This window comes from Branchiostoma floridae, chromosome 17 (genome assembly GCF_000003815.2).
Source record: "Branchiostoma floridae strain S238N-H82 chromosome 17, Bfl_VNyyK, whole genome shotgun sequence".
Lineage (NCBI taxonomy): Eukaryota > Metazoa > Chordata > Leptocardii > Amphioxiformes > Branchiostomatidae > Branchiostoma > Branchiostoma floridae.
The window spans coordinates 9,160,853-9,172,818 of record NC_049995.1 but is presented as its reverse complement, the minus strand read 5'-3'; the positions used below and the strand labels follow the sequence as shown (position 1 = coordinate 9,172,818).

General features: G+C 39.8%; 1 protein-coding gene and 1 non-coding gene across 2 annotated transcripts in view; one reads left to right on the top strand and one right to left on the bottom strand.

The window, feature by feature from the left end:
- Positions 1–5,512: 5,512 nt before the first annotated feature.
- Trnaq-cug lies at positions 5,513–5,584 on the bottom strand. The gene has a single exon. It is a non-coding gene; the product is annotated as a tRNA-Gln (tRNA).
- Positions 5,585–6,195: 611 nt separating this feature from the next.
- LOC118404593 (protein tyrosine phosphatase type IVA 1-like) overlaps positions 6,196–11,966 on the top strand; it is a 38,985-nt gene continuing 33,214 nt past the window's right edge. The window contains exon 1 of the mRNA XM_035803790.1: positions 6,196–6,628. The gene's annotated coding sequence lies outside the window, so the exon portion shown is untranslated. The remainder of the gene's footprint in view (positions 6,629–11,966) is intronic.

The following is an 11,966-nucleotide window of genomic DNA, read 5'->3' as shown; positions in this document are numbered from 1 at the left end:
CCCCGAATATCATCTTTTCACGAATCTTATCTAGTCGGGCTAAGCTGCAAAGAGAAATGGGCAATATAAGCCTTCTCACATTAGTTCGGGCGCATGTGCGGCGACAGGGATTCTAGGTAATATGTCAAGGGTAGGCACACAAAAAAGTAAACAGTCCTTGTCTTCACCATTGTTTCGATTTGCATAACAATGTCCAGACGGGTTTGTTTACTTTTTGTGTGCCTTGCCCTTTGACATATTACCTAGAATTCCTGTCGCCGCACATGCGCCCTAAGTAATGTGAGAAGGCTTATTGAAACGAATGTCGGCAAGGACTAGGGTGAGCAGCTAAACTTTCAGTGTCAGAATTGTCTCTAACTTGAACTCTTTACCAGATGCAGTAGTTACAGTTGATAGCGTTAATCAGTTCAAGTCTAGGCTAGATAAACACTGGGAGAGTCGCAGGTACGATCACATGAAGAGTGAAGACCAGGACACAACAGGAGGACGCCTTCTCTCCTGTATGCGGTATCAAGCTAAATTATTCAAGCTGTCTGTCTTTTACCACTCGATTGTAGTACAATGTTTAGGCTAGCTCTCATTGTTTTAGAAATAAGGATGTCAAATTCCATTCTATATTCATTATCTGCATATGTATTATGTTTAATACTTGCTTTTGTAATTAGGATGATAAGTTTGTTTCTTCTTTCTTTTGCCATACTTTGTACCGTGTACGATCGTTGCGCAATAAAGTTCTATATATAATCTCTACCAGGCTCCACATGTCAAATGAAAAAGAAAAAAATTGGTCAAGATACGGGTAACACGACATAAAAGTCAGACGGCATACAGTCTGCCTACCTTTTAGAATAAGTCCTCGCATGTTCTCGAAGATGGTCCAAAGATTGTATTGTGTTGACGTAAATCGTCTCTGGACTCCTCCCGAAGCCCCCTTTCAGTGACAACTTTAGCGCTAATCCCATGTCCGTCTGCCGCATGGCAGTGCAGACATGTCGGCATACATTGACGCCTCCACATAAGAAACGTACGGTCTTGCCTGGCTGAACACCCGCCCGTAAGTGACGATCTCACGTGGCGTCAGGCCACATAAAGGGCTCCACAGGAAGCGCGGAAAGTTACTGCTCTTTCATTCGTAGACTCACTGCCAGAATGCTGGATAACCATTGGTCACAAAAATGCACTTTTTCTCATTGGCTATCCCACTTTGGAGTCTTCCCCCATTGGTCATTTCTGCTGATGAGATTTTTTTTCACCCTGGAGTCTTTTCCATTGGTTACCTTCATTGATGATATTACTTGAAGCAACGCGAATGACAAGCGCACGACCTCTAACAGTTGGCAACGGTATTGCGGCTGGCCACACATGACTGAATGGTCCCAAAATTCCGGGCCAAAATAAGACGCAAATCAGAGGTGTTTGTAATTCCATTTGGCTCTAGATTTTTCGTTTTATCATTGTTGCTACGGGGTGTACATGGAGGCTTTATATATTCTTTCATGTAATAAAGCCGTGTTTACCATAGTTTCTTTACATGTCACAGTGTTGGTCGACAAACTTATGTAACAGTAATTCACCTTTATCCACATGGTAACCTATATCCGTTGTTTTTAAAACCAAGATATTTAGGGGAATCTAGTCGACGGACGCTGCATTGAAAATGCAATATTGCAAAATGCATAGAATTCCGGTCTGAAACAGCCGTTTGTCGAATTGATATCCCTAAATACTCAGATCTTATATACAACGGATAAATGTTACCCCGCGGATAAAGGTGAACTAGCGTTAACGTTACATGAGCGGGATGCCCTTGAAGTGGGCTTTGCCCAGTAGCATAAAGAAATAGAAATACATTGTTGGTCAAAGTCAGCTGCACCAGACCGAAACTGATAAAATAACGTCTTGTTGTTTACACCATTCTCTGTGTATTCAGCCACTTGTTCAGCCTTTCCGACCACTTAGGAATAAAGGCAATTTTTGGTCAAAGTTTATTTCGCACGCTCGCATCGATTTTGGGGTGCCCAGATGATGCCATCCATATAATCCAACCAGCATGCCCTTATATGAAAGAAAATGTGGGAGGGGGGCGATCTGAAGGTCACTTAGCACCAAGGACAGACAAAGGTTAAAAGAAAGTATCGACGACCTTTCAAAAGGGTCAGACTTTGAAAGCTGTGAGGACTAATCAGTATACTAGAGCTGTAAAGCTGAACCTAATCTCAAATAAAAGGTCTTGCATCTTTGATAAGCTTTCTACATTTAGAAGTAAAGCAGATTTTACAGTCGAGAAAAGTGACAGATCTAAATAAGGCTCTGTTCAAGAGAGATTAAAGGAAGACGCGTGCGAAATAATTTCGTGAATTTTACCGAGTAGCTTCGAGGAACTATTTTCACGTAATTTGTTTGTTCGCCGTCTATTCATCAATCTAGAATACTAAATATTTTTATTCATCGTTTATTTTGCTCCACCATAGAAGTAGATACAAGAGGAATCAATGATAGTCACAAGACAGTAGCAAAGATCATGCGTACCATGTCACAAAATCACGTGTACCATGTCACAAAATCACGTGCTTCACATCGCAAAATCACGTCTTTCATGCACTACATTTGATACGGGGTGTGACATCACAGCCGCCATGTTGTTTGGTTAAACCTGGAAGAGTCAAACTGGCACGTATATGGTGTTGTCTTATGCCAAAGGGGGAAACAGATGTTTTGGTCCGTTTCTTATTCCTCTTCTTTGCTTCTCCAAACAAATAAGGTCAATGACCCTGACCAGACGACTGGTTACTGGTATTGTAGCAAGTGGCAGGACAGAGATGATGGGGCTGGTTACGAATGTGTGTGAATAAGAGATCAGTGTTTTGTTAGACTATAGTTGCTAAAGTATATGAAGGCAATATTCTGTATTTGCTTGCTAGTGTATTCTTTCTAGTTGCATAATTATAAATACATGCAACTGTATCCACCTGTAAAAATTTGCGTGAAGACGTCCCGGTTTAACATTCAGCATGGAGAATACTACCTACGTCATAATCACGTGAGTGCAGACACCTATTGACCTATTGACCGATTCTGACTGCCCATCATAACTAGCAGCCCCACCAATGTTAGCATTGCAATTAGTAGTTCAACCAATGAGGGCATGGCATTTAGTGGATGAACCAATGAGAATGTGGCTGTGGATATGGGCTGGGCTATGGCATCGGTCTATTCCAGGAAACACGCGGAGGATTCCCGGAAACGAATTAATCAGTATACCCGGCTTACTATACGGAGCTTCACCTTCTTCTTGATGATATTTTCACGGCTTCCTTCAAGCTAAAAATAAATTAAATCTCCGCTTAAACTAGTTCTTCGGACGATTAGATCCAGAGGCTTTCTTAATTGAATGATTGGTTCTAGGTCAGTCTCTTAGAGATTTACTTAACTTCCTTAAAGTACACAAGACATGAAGGTAGATAGAATTGAAAACGATGCACTGATAATTTACATTACAAATATCTACGTGAGATATAATGTTGAACAGCCAAATCTGGTTATAACAGACATACATAAGCAAATAAGATCAAACAAAAGAACAAAAATCATAGAAAAAACATGCAAGAAAATAACAGGCTGGCTAAAAAATACATTGAATATGAATATAAAATCTAACAGATGTAAAAGAAAACCAAACACATGATTGAAATTGATAAGTTTATTATGTAGTGGAACAACCTTACAGAATCATTCTAAACCACCCCTCTCCGGAGATGTCTAACGTACTAGCCCTTGATGACCACCCCTCTTCTGAAACATCTAACGTACCAGCCCCTGATGATGTTTTCCCCCTGTCGTGACGATGTTCTTACAACCTTTTAGAGTTCTTTCCGCGCCATAGATTCCAGCTGATGTCTTATCTATTGAGTGAGTTGGTGCAATTTGAGGGCGCCAAAAAGAATGAGAAGGCCATAAAATGAAGGGAGATAGAATTGCGAGCGACACACATTGTCATTGTTGAGCGAGAAGTGTGCGCTATTTTAGAATGTAACCGAATGACGTTTTTGTGAACCACTTTTCAAGCTTTCGAGTAGACCATCACTACTGAACAGTAAAAACTTGTCTATTCTTGTCTACCGGGCTATACGTTATGTCAATAGTCGCTATTTCTGTACTTTAGGTACTAGAGACTCGAGAACATGTGGTTTTGAAACGAGTGTTTTCTCCGCTTTCGAAAACGTGTTCGCAAATTTGCCACCGGTGCATTTCTTACGTCAATAAGTAATTATTGCTATTATCAGCAATAACTCCATGGCGTCTTAGCGTCATAATGTACATTACAGTTATACGTAAGTAGTCTCTACCAGACTCCGGATCGCTAGAAAATCGTAGAAATGGAACAAATAGAGAGGAATGTAACCGACCAGGGAACAGCTCGCGATCCCGTGCTGTTCCCTGGCCGGTTATATTCCTCTGGCCGGCTTACTCCTCTGATTTGTTCCATTTTCTACGATTTTTCCAGCGATCCGGAGTCTGGTAGAGACTAATACGTAAGGTGAAAAGCCATCAAGAGTTTAAGTACGATGATTTTTCAATACGTTCTGAGACAAGTACCGTAAAAATGGAAATGTTTGCGGGGATTTTATTACTTCAAGTATTTAATTTTGTAAGTTTGTAAGTTTGTGGCTGACGTGCCATGCAGTGTTTTACTGTAAGAAGGGAAATGTTCGCTATGTTTCTTTTAGGGTTCGTGAAAAACAAACAAAAAATTACCTCGAACATTTCCCCTAATACAGTAATATGTCAAACGCTCCATATTTGGCATATACATATATATGGGTCACAAAAACGCAAATGCGTCCCTTATTCTGGTACACAACGCAAATTGGTCTATGGACGACGAAATATTTTAGGAAAGAACGAAATAGTTTTCGTATTTGTAATCCTTTCGACAAATCTTTTACATAACGGAACATATGGGACAAATAACGAGGGTTTTCATTATTCATAGAAACCGCCTACGCAGGGGTCCCCCACCAAGAAGAGAAAAACAAAACTGAACAAGTCTATTCGCGGATTCGAGTGCGCATGGGTATGTCAAAGGTTAAGGCCCCTGAGACGTAAACAAAACAAGTCTGGCCGGAATGTGATGCAAAACGAATTATGACGGACAGAAATAAATATAAATTTTTATATCAGGACATGTATTAAGTATTGTCGAGACAAGAATTGTTTACAAGTCAGGGGCTTTCACCTTTGACCCACGCATGCGCGGTCGTATCCGTGAATCATTGTTTTCGCATTGTCACACCCTATATTCTACTGGCATTTCAGACGTTTGTATCCTACCTATGTGTTAATATCCCGTCTTGTGCTGTCTATCAGTATTTAGATATACAGAGCTTTGTACATGTATTAAAATTCCATCATCACAAATGTAACGTTCAGAGAACCATGGCAAAAAGACAATCAGTGTAAAGTAGTCAAAAAGTGACTCTGCGTTCGTGTTCAAAAAGTCAACAAAACTCATAGGTTCTACCGAGATTTGAACTCGGATCGCTGGATTCAGAGTCCAGAGTGCTAACCATTACACCATAGAACCTCTTGATACGTCACGACATGCATTTAGACGTCTCTAATTATGATTCAAAATAAATCATTCAGCTTTATACATACCGCAAATCATGACAATCCGTCAAAACCTTCTTGAGGTATCCTCTTTCAAAATCTGAAACAAATTGGCCCCTGCAGTTCCAAGAAAGCCACTAGGGGGGGCCAAGCCTACACCACTTACTCTTTGCCCCAAAAGATATATCTACCACTCAAAAATCATGAGCATATCATGTCCGGAACACGAGATGTCAAAATCATGTACAGTTGGCTGCGAGGTCTCACCAAGACTTACCGGCATACCAATTTTTAAGAGAATTCGTCGGGGTCTTTCCAAGTCGAGTTATCAAGCTAACACACACACGTACACACTCCCAAACACATAACCTTCCGTTGGCGAATATACTCTTCTCTATGTCTCGATATATCTCTTATTCTGGAACATATGCCATACATTGTTGTGAATTTACATAGTAAACGATTGTTGGCTGTACCATCAGTACTATGCAAGCACAATACCAGCGGCGTTGCTATGGCAACGACGTTCCGGAACGTCACAAAACAACTGTTACTTCCGCCTTTTCTCCCTTACGTCTACTAACGTCCGTTTTCCTGACGTAAAACAGCTTTTGAATATCATTTCTAGTGTCGTGTCACGAGATATTCACTTTTCCGTGACAGCAAAGCTGTGAGTGAGTGAGTGAAAGCTGGTACGGTTGTCATTTCGCCCTTGTAGACTCCGAAATCTCTTGGTTATGTAAGCCCTCGTGGAGACACAAAAAAGGCACAACACGTTGCCGTACGCACGTAACATTACTACCTGCGTAGCACGCCGGACCGCCGGCACAACAACCAACCAAGACACCAGGAGGCTTCGAGTAGCTGATTTACAAGCATCGACGGCCATTTGAACTCCGGGCTCAGGCTAAAAGGCGATCGCGACACAGTCAATGAGTCCTGTGGGTCTCTTCAGATATCGTTTTGAAGAACACAGGTTTTAGGAGAGTCGGCCTTACAGCGTGAGAAGTAATATAAGGTAAGATACAAATATGAAACCGTACTTATACAATAGTGGTGTAGCATAATACGCGCTAGCCTTTTCTAGATCTAAATGTCTTGGCGATTGTGCCGTTGTATCTGTTGATGTTCAAATATCTCAATCACAACTGCCAAAACTGTCAACGCATACAATTTTAGGACAATCGGTCTTACAACGCGAGGAGGTATGTACAATGTATATGCATACACTAGTGCGCTGTAGCACACTACGCGCTAGTTTCTAGGTGCAGATGTCTTGGCGATTATAGTCTTTTTGTGCCATTGTGTCTGTTGATGTTTACGATATCTCAATCACAACTGCCCAAATTGCCGATGCTTTAAAAACACGGGTTATAGGAGAGTCGGCCATACATGAGAAGAGTACATGAGAGAACATACGTGAGAAGTAAGATATATAAGGTACTTATGAAATCGTGCGTATACACTTGTGCTGTATATAGCACAGTGCACGCTAATTTCTAGGTCTGGCATATAGATGTCCTGGCGATTATTGTCGTTTTGTGCCGCTATACCTGTTGATGTTTACGATATCTCAATCGTTACGATTCCTGAATCACAAGTGCCGGGGGTAGAGGGCGTAGTGTACAGTCACGCTTATAGCTCAACTTAAACTCTTAATGTAAACCCTGGGTATTCGCGTAAGAAGCGGCTCCTATTGGCAATATACTACCTCTTATCCCAATACTATGATATGATGTCATATATGATATGATGTCATATATGATATGACAATTGAGTTTTTCATGTATCGTTGATAATGATGGCAATGTCTTCTGCCTCTTGTCCAAATACTATGATATGACATGATATGATTTGATATAATATGATACGATATGATATGATATGATATGATATGATATGATATGACCACTGATTTCTTTCATATGTTGTTTATAATGATGTATGATCTCTCAAATTCGTGGTAGCTTCTGTAGGACTTTGTCTTCAGAATGTCTCAATACAATTTATTCCGCGCATTTGAACTTCTCGCAGTTCTCTCTGTGAACAAGGTCGACAGGGTTCGTCCAAAAATTTAGAGGGGTAAGTTCCTACATTGTAAATTCCAGTGTTGGGTGTAAAGTGTCAGCATTTTTCTATAATGTAAACTAGAAAAAATGGGTATTGCAAAACAAGTTGCAAAACGAGTTGCACAATTACACTTACATCGTGTAATTATTTTACTTGGCAATACATTTTTCTCAAAGCGATCAAGACGATTTAGCACAAAAAATGGGAAGGACCGTGTATTACGTCACAAATAAGAACAATGCGCTTTGTTCTGGCACATAGTGATATATGCTAACGAACGGACAGCATGAGGTTTTAACTATGATATAACACCTTTAGATATTATATACATCCTTCCCTACCTATAAGATACAAAGATATGTAACCATTTGACCGAGACGTCCACTACTACAACACAATGTGATCTAAGGAGGTAAGGTAGGTAAAGTTATATAGCCTTTTTGAGGCCGTAGGGACAGCGCAAGTGGGTTGTTTTTCACTGTTTCTAGGGTAAGGTATTGGGAGGCGAAGCCCATCCCTCTCCTTCTACTGCCTTTTACCTCCCCAACCAAAATCAGGTGCCTATTTTATATTGTTACGTCTGGGTGGAAAGTTTGGGGGAAATGCCTTTCCAGAAGACCATACTTTTAGCCTGAAATTTCAGGACTCGAACTCGGGACCTCTCAATCTCGTTCCCGATAGCCTAGTCACTGGCCATACGACGCCACTAGGGTAGTTGATTTATCTTTTTTTCGTAATTTTACATATCTATTGCATTGTTAGATGTTATTATAGAACTCTTGTCCGTTACCTTACCCCTTCGTTTATTTTGAATGCTACATAGAACTGCTTGGCAGTTACCTGTGTTGTTTACTTAGAATACTTAAACACCTTGGCCGTTTCCTGTATAGTGTAGTTAGAACAATAAGTAGCTATAGTATTCTTTGTTCCGTAAGTCTTGTGTACTTTTATTTTCATTTCACTGATGAAAGACAGTGGGTGCTTGATTCAACTTCTATTATGAATCCCCAGTTGATTTCAGAATCCCTTTTTAAAGCTGTGTGCCATTTCTGTATGTTGTTCTAGAATTAATAGTATTTCGATGAATTTTCATATCCTGCTTTGTTCTAATGACAATACGCCAACCATAAACTACTGGCATGTATTTTCTCATTCATGTTCAACCACATCTTTATGGGTGTGCTCGAAACAGTAATATCATAATATCAGGGTAATGTTTCAAGAATATACATTTACGATGACATTACATATCCCGCATATGGCAGACCTTAATATTAACTTCTTTGAAGATACTTTGGATGCAACGATCTATAGAACATTAACTCCCGTATCTAACGTGCCTTCTGTCATTGTAGCTGAGAGTATCTACCTCAAAAAGGTTATAAAATCTTTACCCTACTTTACCTTTATACCAGCGGATACAAAGCGCAATTTCACATTACAGACGACATTCAGAAGTTTGCAAAGGCTTGTACTTGTCGCTAGAGCGTAGCAAACGCTCTACGTTGCATAAATATAACGGCACATCATAGGGTATATATATGGAAATACTTTTAAGTAAAATCCAGCGTCTAGACTTGAAGATTCAGAATTGGCCCCCTGTGCTCTCAGACCTCCGAAAATTAAACTCTTCGAAATCTTAAGATGCCTCCAACCATTCTATGAATTTGACCAAGGAATCTGAATTTCTGAGAAAGAATGTTTCTTTTCCGAAAGGCGGCATTTTTCTTGAAAAGGAAATAGATTTTTCCAGGAATTTATACATACTCTCCTGGAATTATTTTGTTGACGAAAGTTGTTACGATAGCTATATGCCCCTGCTGACTAACTTGTGAATCCCCGATTAACTTACAAAACGTTGGTTGAAAAGTTTGTAAAATGTACCCCCGGGGGGGGGGGGGGGGGGCACCCCCACAACACCCCCCACCCTTCCCAACTTTACCAGGGCTAACACTCAATCAGATTTGTGAGTTGCCTCAATTTTGGTATATTTGTTGTTCACTTGTCGTGTACTTTGTGTAGCTACTTTTATTGATACCATGTCCAAATTTTTAAGAAGAAAGAAGCAAATTCATACAAATTCATGACCAAGTATACAGCTAGAGTAACATATATAAAAAGAGACGTTTCATGTACTGATGTCAGGTCCCGACACAATTTCTGTTGATCAAGACCAACACATATAACGTTAGTTCACCTTTATCCGCGGGGTAACCTATATCCGTTGTCTTTGCTGAATCGGGGCATTCAAGAATGGATGGTGGTCTGTCGACTTGATATCCCCGAATACCCTAGGCCTGTTTTGAAAACATGTACAACGGACATAGGTTAACCACCGAATAAAGGTGAAATAGCGTGTTTTAAAAACAACGGACATAGGTTAACCACCGAATAAAGGTGAAATAGCGTGTTTTAAAAACAACGGACATAGGTTAACCACCGAATAAAGGTGAAATAGCGTTACCTTTGTGCATGAAAGAAGACCTTGTGTAGTAGACACACAAGTCACAACCCCTCCGTGAAATCTATCAACACTGTATAGTTTAGAACATACTTCTTTGTACAACGTTTTTGGTGTCTACTTTGAAAATTTGCCATCTTGTTTTTTTCACCATCTTGATTTTTTGCCATACAATTTACTTGATGTGGCCTTATTCACATTCATAACTACATTTAGCTACAGACTTTGTCGAAGGATAAAATTCGCAACTTGCTTTGAAGGTACAAAATCTATAGGTTAAGTGATATATGACATTATATAACATAAATAACCTTTGCATTTAAGGTGAACGATGGCCAAGTAAACCTTTTCACCTTGTGAAAGTCGTGGGTGTCGCACCAAATTCACGCACCCTTTTCCAAAAGCCCCTTTTTCCATATATGGCGGTTGCAGAGAGCCAGTACAGTGACCAAAATTTGATTTGTTGTGACACTTGGTTTCATATTTGGAATTCGATGCAAGATTTAGAAATATGATAAAAGACAACAAAACACAAGAAATCAGTTCTTTATGAAAATCGTTGAGCGATCGATCTGTAAAAAGATTTGGTCGTTCAGTGCTGTTAATTGAGTTCTTGTTACAACGTTTGAAAATTTACCATCTTGTTTTATTACCCATCTTTTTTTTCGCCCTATCTCATTATTTTTGCAGTCTGCAGAGGATGTCATCCATAAAAGAATGCGTATACACTTTCCGACATTTGCTATTTTTTAATGTCAATGCAATTCTTGTTACAGCGTTTATGGTGTCTACCTTGAAAAATTAGCCATCCTGTTTTTTGGCCCTATCTCATTATTTTTGCAGTCTGCAGAGGATGTCATCCATAAGATATGCTTGCTGTGGCCTTACAGAAGAACACACGTTTCGACATTTGCTATTTAACGCCATTTCAATTCTGTTACGACGACTGAATGACGGAGGGAGGCAGCGTTTATGGTGTCTATTTTGAAAATTTGAAGCCTGGCTTTTTTCACCCATTTTGCTTTCTTTCGCACTATCTCATTCCCTTTCAGTCTGCGGAGGATGTCATCCATAAAATTTACTTGCTGTGGCCTTAAAGAAGAACACACGTTCCGACACTTGCTATTCACAGCCACTTCCTTCACAGCGAAGATCATCTGGAGCAGATGTTCATGTCAAAAAGGATCTGCTCTTGTCATGCCTCTTTCTAGATATGATCTAAATCAATTGGACAAACCAGAATAGTACTGTAGGGACAGTTTCGTAACTTCGTTTTTTTTTTCAAAACAGATGTAAAGCTAATACTAGTTCACCTTTATCCGTTTGTAGGGTAACGTATAACGTTGTTTTTCTCTTGTTGATATTTAGGGATGTCAATTCTAAGGACGTGTTTTCAAAATCTTGCAGCTTGAAAACACCGTCCGTCGACTTGATATCCTTAGATATTTTAACGGATATGGGATAACTTTCGAATAAAAGTGAACTAGTGTAACTTACATACAAAAAAGTCCGTGAAAAATGAATTTTGGTGAGTTGTCATCGTTTTACAAAAACGCCCCTGCAGTTCCAGAACAAGCTGCGATGGGTCTCAAACCTGTGTCATTTCTTTCCGCGAGTTATCTACCAATTTTGTCCAATTTTTAGATCAAAGCATTCAAAAATAATGTTAAGAATAAAGATAAAAGTGGTTTGCTATGTTGGTATCATTCAGTGTGTGACAAAATATAAAAAAGTAATGCTGCCTTATATGTGTGTGTGTGTGTGTGTGTGTGTGTGTGTGTGTGTGTATGTGTGTGTGTGTGTGTGTGTGTGTGTGTGTGTGTGT